At 38.1% G+C, this 10486-nt stretch overlaps 1 long non-coding RNA gene across 3 annotated transcripts in view; it reads right to left on the bottom strand.

Moving 5' to 3' along the window:
• Positions 1–10486, bottom strand: part of LOC125617158 — a 71314-nt gene that overhangs the window by 6472 nt on the left and 54356 nt on the right. For all 3 annotated transcript variants that reach the window (XR_007348044.1, XR_007348050.1, XR_007348041.1), the window contains one exon: positions 8166–8218. This is a non-coding gene — a long non-coding RNA (uncharacterized LOC125617158). The remainder of the gene's footprint in view (positions 1–8165; positions 8219–10486) is intronic.

Here is a 10486-nt window from a genome sequence, read left to right as displayed (position 1 = left end):
GGGGGGGGGGGGGGGGGAGCTGATTCAATTCTGATTTGTAGGCTCAGTGAGTCAGCCATTAAAAGAGATGGCCTTTAAAGCACCAGGGGAGGTTTGAGCTCAGCCTCAGCTATCTTTTCCTCCTGAATAGCAGTATAAACTCCTGGGGAGCAGATGAAAGCTGCCCTGCAAAACAAAGGCCCAGCCTTCGCTTCTTTTCTCTATCAGATGGAAGAAAAGAAACTGTAGAAATCCTTTATAGTTAGCTAGTAAAATCGGCCATTCCTTTTTGCTTTTTTTGTAATTTTTTTTTCTCTAACTTCAATCTCTAAGCGCAATTAAGCAATAAAATTTTTCCCGGGGTGAGCAGCAAACATGAAGGTAGCCCCTTTGCCAAAGCCAGCACCCACAACATAGCTAAAATGAGAACCAACTGCCACTCATTTGCCAAAAGAAAAAAAAAAAAAGGTCTCAGTCACCTGGGTATACTTTTAGCTTTGGTGTCAGACCCCAAGTAGAAAGACTTTTTCAGGGTCTGTGAAAGAAGGTAGGGAGAAAAAGGGAAGAAAAAGATGTCTGAGCTGCTTTGTTCCCTATCCCAAGACCCTATCAACGGCTAGAACCCTGCAGCTCAGGACGGAATTGCCCACAGTAACATAAAAGCTCAAAGGACAAGAGAAATTCATGTGGGAGCAGGTAGCTCCAAATGAAAACATAGATGTGGAGAAGGGACTAGAAAGGAAAAACAGAAACACAGAGCTCATTTCAGAATAACAACAAGATGAAAAACACAGAAGGAAGAGAAAGGAGGATAAGAAACCTTGGATAACAGTTTACTGTGTCAACGATTTAGACAAGCAATTGGCCATCAGAGAACATTGTCCAGGAAATACACTGAACACAACAGGGGTTCAAAGACAGATGGGACATAGGTCTAGCTCTAAAGAATCCACAATTTAAGCAAGGAGATAAAACATGTAAATAAATAATGGTTAAATGCAGCAACCTTGATCTCAAGGAAAGGACTTTGCATTTGTTGGTCCTCCGCCTTGAAATGCTGTCCTTGCTTATCTTGTCATGTCTGGCTACTTCCCAATACTCAAGTCTCATCTCCAAACACCTAGTTAAAGCAGCACACTCAGGTTTTGTCTGCACTAACTCATATCTTCTCCAAAAGTCATTCTGAAGATTGGGAATTGTCTTAAAACTTTTATTTCTCCAAAGTTCTGAAGTCTGTCTTCCTTGGGGAGAATGCAAGTTCCGTGAAGAAAGGGACTCAGGGAAAAGCACTGGTGACCTCGTAAATATTTATGGATTCTTCTTTTTTTTTTTTTTTAAACGAACAGTATCATATAAGTGTGCCATAAAAGAGAAAAGCCTGGGATTCTGTGGTGCTGCAAGGGAAGATGCAAACAACTCTATTACAAGAGCATCAAGAAAGTTTTCTCAGAAGAGGTGACTCTGTTGTTGACTATTTGGGCTGAATAGGGCAAGGGAGCAGAGCATTCCAGGCCAAGAACACCTGTAATGACAGGGTCATAAAAGAACAATGTTCCTTCCAGGGATTGCATTTTAGTGTGTCTGAATACTAGAAAAACCTGGCAACTACAGAAGAGTAGTTGAAAGCATAAGTTTTGAGGCTAGAACTTTTGAGAGCAAATTCAGGTTCCTTCACTGGTAATTAGGTGACATTAGGCAAGCTGTCAGTCTTCCCTGTGCCCTAGTACCCTCATTCAATTCATGTCATGTCTACTTTATGGGATTCTTGGAAGGATTTCATCAATTAACATATGCAAAATTCTTAAAAGCATGCAAGTGCTCAGAAACATACATATTACGATTATTAGCAGGTGACAATGCAGAAAAGTCATGACAATATGTGACAGCCCTGTTTTATTCTAAATACTACACAGACTGATTAATCCATACATGCTTATGGGGAAAAAAAAAAGATGTTATTATTATCACCATCTTACTGATGAGGAAACTGAAAGGTAGAAAGGGTAAGAAATTTGCATAACGTCACCCAGCAGTTAATAATGGTGCTAAGACCTAAATCTAGAAAGTCTTGGCTTTCACCATTGTGTTAGGTCATCTCTTTGAACTCCTAATTCACAGGGATCTTGTGAGCAAAAGAAAGAAATAAAGTCTTTGTCTCAATGGAGGAGCTGGCATGTATTGAATACTCAATAATGATGTGCATTTAAAAACAAAGCCTACTGGATAATAAAGCTATAATTAAACTAGGTCAATATTTAGAAAACACAGTTTGTGGATTTACTAGAAGACTCAACAGAACCTGGAGAAGACAATTAGGGAGCCCATCAGTAATAATTGGCTGGTTGACTTACTGCTGAGCAGACAGTTGACACGTAAAATAGCCATAATCTCTTGCTTGACCTTGATATCTGATGGGAGCACCAGGGACCTCATGCACATCAATCTTTGTACTTCTCAACTAATTAATTTTAAAAAGATCCAAGTCAATTAATTATGAAGCAATAGGTTGTTACTTCCAGTTGCCAATATATCTAAATTACAAACTGTAGCTAGTTAGCTTAGTCTATCAATTTCTTGGAAACAAACTTTTGTATGTTTAGCTGTAAATAACAAGCTATACAATATTCTCTAAAATATTGTGAAACTATTTCTTTTATTTAAAGAGGATTTCGTTTCTCCTTCTCTTTCTTGTTTTCCACATTTTTATTGGTTAATTATAATTGCACATAGTGATGGGATTTGTTGTTACTTATTCATACACGCACAAAATATAACAATGTAATTTGGCTGATAAGGTGGAACCAGTTATTTTGGGGACATTTACTGTAACATCTTTAGCATACCTAGCCAGGTTCATAAATAAACAAACAAACTTGATAAGAATTCCATAATGGAATATGATAAATGCTTTGAAAACACTCTGTAAAGCCAGCCAAAAACCTGGATGACCTTGAGGGAGATGGAATCAGCAGAATTAAAGGAGCAACACCACTGATTTCATGTAAAGGGTTGGGCAGCCTTAGCACAAATGTGAAGAGAGATATTTTCTTTTACAAAGAAGCTATTATTTTTCTTTGGCCCATCCTCTTTTCTTCCAATTGTCTTAAAAGAAAAGGTATCCCTCTTATCCAAGGCTAAAACCTCCGTGGAAGCTCTTAATCTCAGTCCCTCCCACTCCCCTGAGCCTTTGCCACATAAACAACTCCCTGTTTTCTTTTGCGTTATCAATTGCTGCCTCTCTTGGCCCTTTCTGAGTCTACAGACATTCTGATAGCCCCCTGCTACTGAAAACAGCTTCCCTAAGACCTGGCACGGTCACCACCACTATTCAAACCACTTTGCTAGCCTTGCTCCTTTCTTCATGCCAAGGGGGAGGCTCAAGTTTTGTGTCCACTTCTTTATCTATATAAAGCCTCTCTTGGGAGATAAACTGCTATGCTCTGCATGGATTTAGCACTTTGCTCACAATGCACTCAGGCCCGTAGCACATTAAGTACCCACAAGTATTAGTTGTGGAGGTTGTATTATTTGGTATTTAGAGCAATGAGATTTCACAGCCCAGGACCCCAAATATGCTACAGCATAAATCCTGGTTCCACCTCCTTCTGTGTGACTTTAGGCAGGCTACCTAAGTTTTGAAACTTTCATTATTTGAATATAAACAATAACCACCTTATAAAGTTGGTGAGAGAAATAAATGAGGTAAAGCATTTAAGTGTTTAGTACTATGTTCAAAACACAGTAAGTACTCAAATATGCTTTTTAACTACTCAGTATAACACCATGGAGGGCCAATTTTAGTCCACTCCTCTTTCTTCTAATAAATACAGTGAATTTCCTTTGGGAAGCAACTGTCCAGTCTAAGAAATTGGGCTCTACTGCTGACTTCACAGGTAAAACATAAATCAGATCTAGCCAATTAGATCACTGAATCTTGGCATATGACCAATCAGAGCACGAGATCCCCTTCTGTGGCTCTGTGAACAGCTTCCATAATCAACATGACGCTACTTTGTTTCCTTGTTCACGTCACAAAAGGAATTTGCCAAGTCGTTCCCATTGGAAGAAAGTCCAGGGTATTTTCACCAGTTATCCATAAGAGATGTTGTCTCTTTTCTACCCAAAAGGATGTGATTATGGGAAAGCTTCTGGAACCATCTTGTTATCATGTCTAACTGGGGAGGGATTGAACCTACAGAAGGATCACAGCCAATACAACAGACCTGATGCTGAGTCTCTAAATCCAGCCATGACTGAGGCCAGCCCTGCCCATGTACCTTTCACTCATTTGCTGCCAATAAACTTGTGTCTAAGCTACTATGCATTTTCTGTCCCTTGTAAGTTGAAACTGATATAAATGCTTATCATGTTTTAGCATAGCTAGTTGTTGAAGGTAAGAAACCCTTTTGTTTATTTATTTAGTTATTTTTGTAGGGCTGGGGACTTATCACAGGACCTTGCACATGCTAAGCATGTTCTCTACCACTGAGCTGCACCCCTAAACCAGGACGACATTTGCACACTTTATTTTGGGGTCATAGCATAGCTCAGTAGGTGCTCTATAAATAGCTATTGCACAGAGGTGAAAATACTCTGTTTAAAGTGATGAGAGGTACATTTTGTACCCACAACTCATTACCTCACTCATCCCTTAGGCACAGATTGATGCAAATGTCAGACTAAAATGGTGATTGACTGAGCAGGAAAGAATATTCCTTCACAAGTCCAGAACTGCCCTTCAGCCAAGAAATACTTTTTCATTTAAAATGTCATCTCTTCCAGCATTTAGAGAAGGAAACACATAGCTTATTTAACAAAGCACTTAATTGAGAAGACTGGACGACCATGTCAATAATTTTCAAACAAGAAAATACCCCTTTGGCAGTGGAGAATTGCTTGCTTCTGATTTTAAAATTATTTCCTTTGTGACTGATTATCTTCTGCAAAGGTTACCTTTTCCCAAGTTTATAATGGAAACTGCAGTGACATGAGAGGAGCAATGATGAAATTCAGTATCAACCAACTTTTCATATATCATAGTTCTTCTGGAAATTAAGAGACCCCTATAAGGTGGTTCTATCTATCTAAACTAAAAATTTGCATTAAAATAATTTAATAATCCTGCTGTTGAAAAAATTTCTATCTATTCTTTTGGTTGCACATAAGAATGAATCAGAAAGGAGGCAGGAACCTGAAGAGTAAAAAGAACAAAGGATTCAAAGGAAGTATGTATTTAGCTGGGAAACATGGGGGCAGTTGGAGAAGTGAAAAATGAGAGATGTTAAGCAACTGATGTGCATTGGAGAGGGCATTCAAACTGAACGTAAAAAAAAAATGTTATTTTGATGCAGATGGCAAAAGAAATAAATTCTGGGGGAAAAAAAAAAAAACTGTGCTCCATCAAAAGCCCTGCAGGCATATTTCTGATTCTTCTGTTGCTTTGCAGCACAAGAACACAACAAAGAGGAACCCGAGCCAGTTATGAAATCATGGCAACCAGGGTACTGCCATGGAAAGGCCTCCTCGTGTTTGGTACGTTTGCCAGGGTTTTCTACGAGAGTTTTCATCAGTGAAAGGGCTGCTGCCGGACAACAAGCCCACTCTCCTAAGAGTGAGAAAGGTGGTTGCTTCTTCAAATTGGCATCTGCAGCTGCTGGTCCTTGTACTCTTTGCTAGTCACAGTCCCTCCTCTGTCTTGTAAAAAGCTGGCATCATTTTAATTATTTTTGTAAATTTTGCCCTCCATTAGCTCTCCCATGCTGGGATATAAAGGGGGAGGAAAAGCCCTCTAATTTGAGGATTCATTAAGCAGCTGTTGTTAGTTATTTGATGCGGTAGAAGCTGGAAATTTGCTGATTTGCTGAATTGGTATAAAAAAAACAAACTACAATATTCTAGCCAGATTGGTTTTTATTTGTTTCACTCTGAGGTCAAGCCACAAGGAAACAGACATTCGGCTAGAAAATAAACCAATATTTTTTTTCCTCTCTTCATTCAATAAATATTACTGAGCATCTACTTTATGAGAGCTCTTATGACATTGTACAGTTACTATTTCATGGAGCAACATTTACTGTGAGAATCTCTATTTTCTCTAGGATAAGTGAAGTAAACTAGAAGTAGATCCTTTTTGTTGTTGATTTGTAATCCATGTACGTGCATTCTGGATATTTTTTATTTCTCAGATCTTAACAAGGACAGAAGGGATGGCAAATTTTTCTTCCAAATTGCACAGCCACACAATATTACATCCGACCTGTAAGCTGAGGAGAAAGTTAACTGTAAGCAAAGAAAATGGTTGCTGTAAAGTGTGAAATGAGACCACATTCCTTTTCTGCTCCTCTGTAATTGTGTGCTGGAGATAAAAATCCACTGTCCCATCATGGACAACCTCCCCCCATGCCCTTTGATTGGCAAAATTCTTCAGCCAAAAACTCTATCAAAAAAGTATCCTTCGAGTGGCTCAGGAGGCTGAGGCAGGAGGACACGAGTTCAAAGCCAGCCTCAGCAAAAGCAAGGCACTAAGCAACTCAGTGAGACCCTGTCTCTAAATAAAAACATGCAAAATAGGGCTGAGGATGTGGCTCAGTGGTCAAGTGCCCCTGAGTTCAATCTCTGGTTCCCCCACCTCCACAAGAAATTATCCTTCTACTCCCATCCATTTTTTCCCAATTCTCTCTAGTAAACTTTTATTAGAAAAATCTAAGATTTTATTTAAAACAAATAAAATTTCTTTCTGATTCTTATATATGTGAAAACAGTATCCTCACATTGTATCTTGAGGCCAAAGGGCCAATATTCTGTAAATACAAGAAATTAGATTCATTTATGAAGCTTTAGGGAGCTCCCCAGGGAAATCTGAACACCATTCAGGTCAAAACATTTTTCCAAATTTCAAATGATCTTCCTCACAGAAGATGGTGAAATGAGGCCCAATCAGGGAGCTCGAATTCTCTCTATTGCTGAGAAATTGGCACCAACTACAGGCTGAAAAAGAATTCTACAGTTTCTGTCACCAAAGGTCACACTTGGGCACATTTGTCTCTGAAGACAGAGAACTAAAATATTATTTGGTCTTGTGAATTATTTTTTCTTCCTTTATTGAAATTCAATGGAGTAAAAATAACCCCTGCCCATTATCCTTTGCCTGCTGGCTCTACCTGGGCTGAGGTGGTGGGAAAGGACAGGAAGAGCTCTTACAGATGTTTCATAGAAGAAAGCCCATTTTGGAATGTGTTTGCATGACTCATAAAGAACAGTTATTCTTAGCTTTCCCGTCAGAAAAGATAAAGCTCTTTGTCCTATAATACAGGCTTCTACTTAAAAGGAAAACCCAAGGTCCATTCAAAGCTAGAGCCCAGTAATAAGCTCTCATTATAGTACTTGCCCCAAACCCCTGGAGTTGTATTGTATCACTTTTTGCAAGCCCAGAACACAATGCAAAATTGTATTCTGTTTGGCTTTTTAATTTGTCAGGGTTATATCACCAAGAAAACATAGCAGGCACTGCCTAATGCCATAGCAATGAATTTAACTCAGGTATAGAAATCACTCACTTATCTGTACAATTTAATTTATTACACCAGATAGAAAAATTATCTCCTTTTTGGATCACCTCTGTAGAATCAAATCTTATAACCAAATTTATTATTATTATTATTATTATTATTATTATTATTATCATTATTATTATTATTACCAAGGATTGAACCCAGGGATGCTTAACCACTGAGCCACATTTCCAGCCCTTTTCTATTTTCTATTTTGAGAAAGAGTCTCACTAAGTTGCTTAGTGCCTCACTAAATTGCTGAGCCTTTGAACTTGCAATCCTCTTGCCTCCGCCTCCCACATTGCTGGTATTACAGGTGTGTGATACCACACCTGACTTTGATTATGTTTTAGATAAGCCTGTACTGATTCCTAGAATTAATACACCAATAACAAATTGAAGCAGCTTACTAAAAGAGAGCACCACTCTTTGATGGATTAGATAGCATAGTTCAGTGGAGACTAAAAGGATTTTGTTGGAATTAAGACACTTCCTCTCTCCAGTCTGTTTCTGAACTGGTTTCTTGCAAGTTCTCAGATTTTTCTCCTTTCGAATCTTTTCAACTCACCAATGTACTTTTCCCCTTCGATTATTCTTTCACTGTTTCAAAATTTACTAAAAATTTTTAACACTTACTTTGGGCCTAGGCATCACAGGAAAAGAGATAGAAGTCCTTGAGGAGACCAAATCTAGAAGGGAAGACAAATAAGGAAATATGATAATACATAATGATAAGGGCTATGAAGATGGGAATCTCAAAGAGCCTTTTGCCCAGCTCTGTCTTGGGCCAAAATGTGCCTTTTTAAAGGATTATCACTCTAGCTCATGAAAAAACATGGCACCACGTATATCCATATATCCCTTTTTGTTCTGGTTGAAAATTCCGCTAATGAAATACTCCTTATCTTTTAGGTCCAGGAGGCTTTCCCTACCTACCCATTTCTAATTCAATACCCAAGCCTGACAGGGAACAGCTTCCTAATGTGCTGCAGTATCATCCTGAACTCAACTTTATGGGACTTCTCATGCAATTGCAACTATGTATATATTACCAATGACTTACATGTCTGTATTAGGATTCTCTAGAGAAACAGAACCAATAGAATATATGCATAAAATCATATATATGTAATATGATGCATATGTATATATCATGTACATGTGTATATCATATATATGTAATATATATGATTTTATACATATATTCTATTGGTTTTATATATTCATATATATATGATTTTATAATCATATATATATGATTATAAAAAGGGGAGTTAAGATTTTTTAGATTGGCTTACACAACCAGAAGGTGAGCAGCCCCACAATGGCTGTCTACAGGGTGAAGAGCTGGAGGAACCAATAGCTGCTCTGTCAAGAAGCTGACGCCTCAGAATAAAAGGGATCAGTGATGCAGCCCAGCCAGGGACTGAAGGCCTGTAAACTCCCTGGAGAGTAACTGGGCAAAGTCTACTTTGCAAGAATGAAGGAGCTGAAGTCTGACACCCTCAGGTGATCCAGCAGCAATCAAGAACCTGTTCAAGAAGTATCAAGCTTGTATCTGCTACTGCTTCCTTGTTCTTCCAACTTTTTGTTCCATCCAAGCTTCTGTGTAGCCCACATTCAGGGTGGGTCTATGCTTCAATTTGCTGTCTTATATGCTAATCATTCTTAGAAAAACCCTCACTGAGACGAACAGAAGCTTCTTAATCTTTGGCATCTCTTTTTCTCTACCATATTTTGTCTAAGATTAAAGCATTTGTTCCTTGAATGTTTAATAAATTTGCCTGTGAGACCATCTGGATCTTTTGTTTTAATTGACTGGGTCTAGTATTTTTAATCACTGATTCCATTTCTTTATAGTATCATCCAGGTGTTCACATTTTTTATGAGTAATGATTAGTCACATATTTCTATAGAGTTAGTTCTCTATGTTAACTTTTCCATTTCAGTTATTCATATGATTCCCTTATTTCTTTGCAATCTTGGCTACATCTCTGGATATATAGCCTCTCTGTCATTCTTAACATTTTTTTGTTTTCCTCTCTTTCATTTGACTTGACCAAGCTTGCCAGAAGTTTCTCACTTTTACTTGTTCTTTTTGAAAAGATTTAGTCTGATAAATATTTTTTGGTGTTTTTTTTTGTTACATTTATTTCTCATATTTTTAAAAATCTTTCTTTCCATTTTTAGATGGTGGTTTATTGTGTTGTTCTCTTCAAATTTTTCAAGATGGGATCATATACTAAATTTCATTATTATTGTGATCATTCATGTCACCCTTCTTACAAAAATGACTGTACTTCTCTGCCCATTATTGTGGTCTCAGCCCTGGAACCTGCTTTGGATAATGGAATGTGAGCGAAAGGGAAAGGATGGCAGTTCTTTTACTTCCAGTTCTGGGCAGAACCTTTAAGAGACATTTGGGCTTCTTGGCACAAAAGCAGGACTCTCAGCCTGGGTCACAGAATGGGAAGACAGTGGAGCAGAGACCACCCAAAAACCTGTAGCAGAATTATAGCAGAACCAGGATTCTATGTAACAATGAGCAAGAGATCGAATTTTGTTATCATAATCACAAAGCTTTTGAACTCATTTGTTACCATAGCAAAATTGACAAAAACAGATATTGCTATCTTGAAGTGAAGCACTCCTATAACAAACCTTTGGAAATCTGTGTGTTGACTTTGAGGCTAAGAGACTAGTCACAAACTATTATTGAACGCTGGGAAGATGGTGACCTGTGGTTGACAATGGCAAAATATTTAGCAAAGGGTCATCTCCAATGACGTGGGAAGTAGATAATCTATCTTCTTGTTAAAGAGTGGCTTTGGGAGAACAGGTTTCCAAACAGAATGTCACTAACATTACTGCATTATTCCTTTTCCTCTGAATTGTCAAGTGAGCTCAGGAAAGAATTGGGCTGCTTTGTAAGCAGGAAAGACATAAATTAAAGAACC

This window comes from Marmota marmota, unplaced genomic scaffold, assembly GCF_001458135.2.
Source record: "Marmota marmota marmota unplaced genomic scaffold, marMar, whole genome shotgun sequence".
NCBI lineage: Eukaryota > Metazoa > Chordata > Mammalia > Rodentia > Sciuridae > Marmota > Marmota marmota.
The sequence above is the reverse complement of the archived record's forward strand: the minus strand, read 5'-3'. Positions and strand labels throughout refer to the sequence as shown.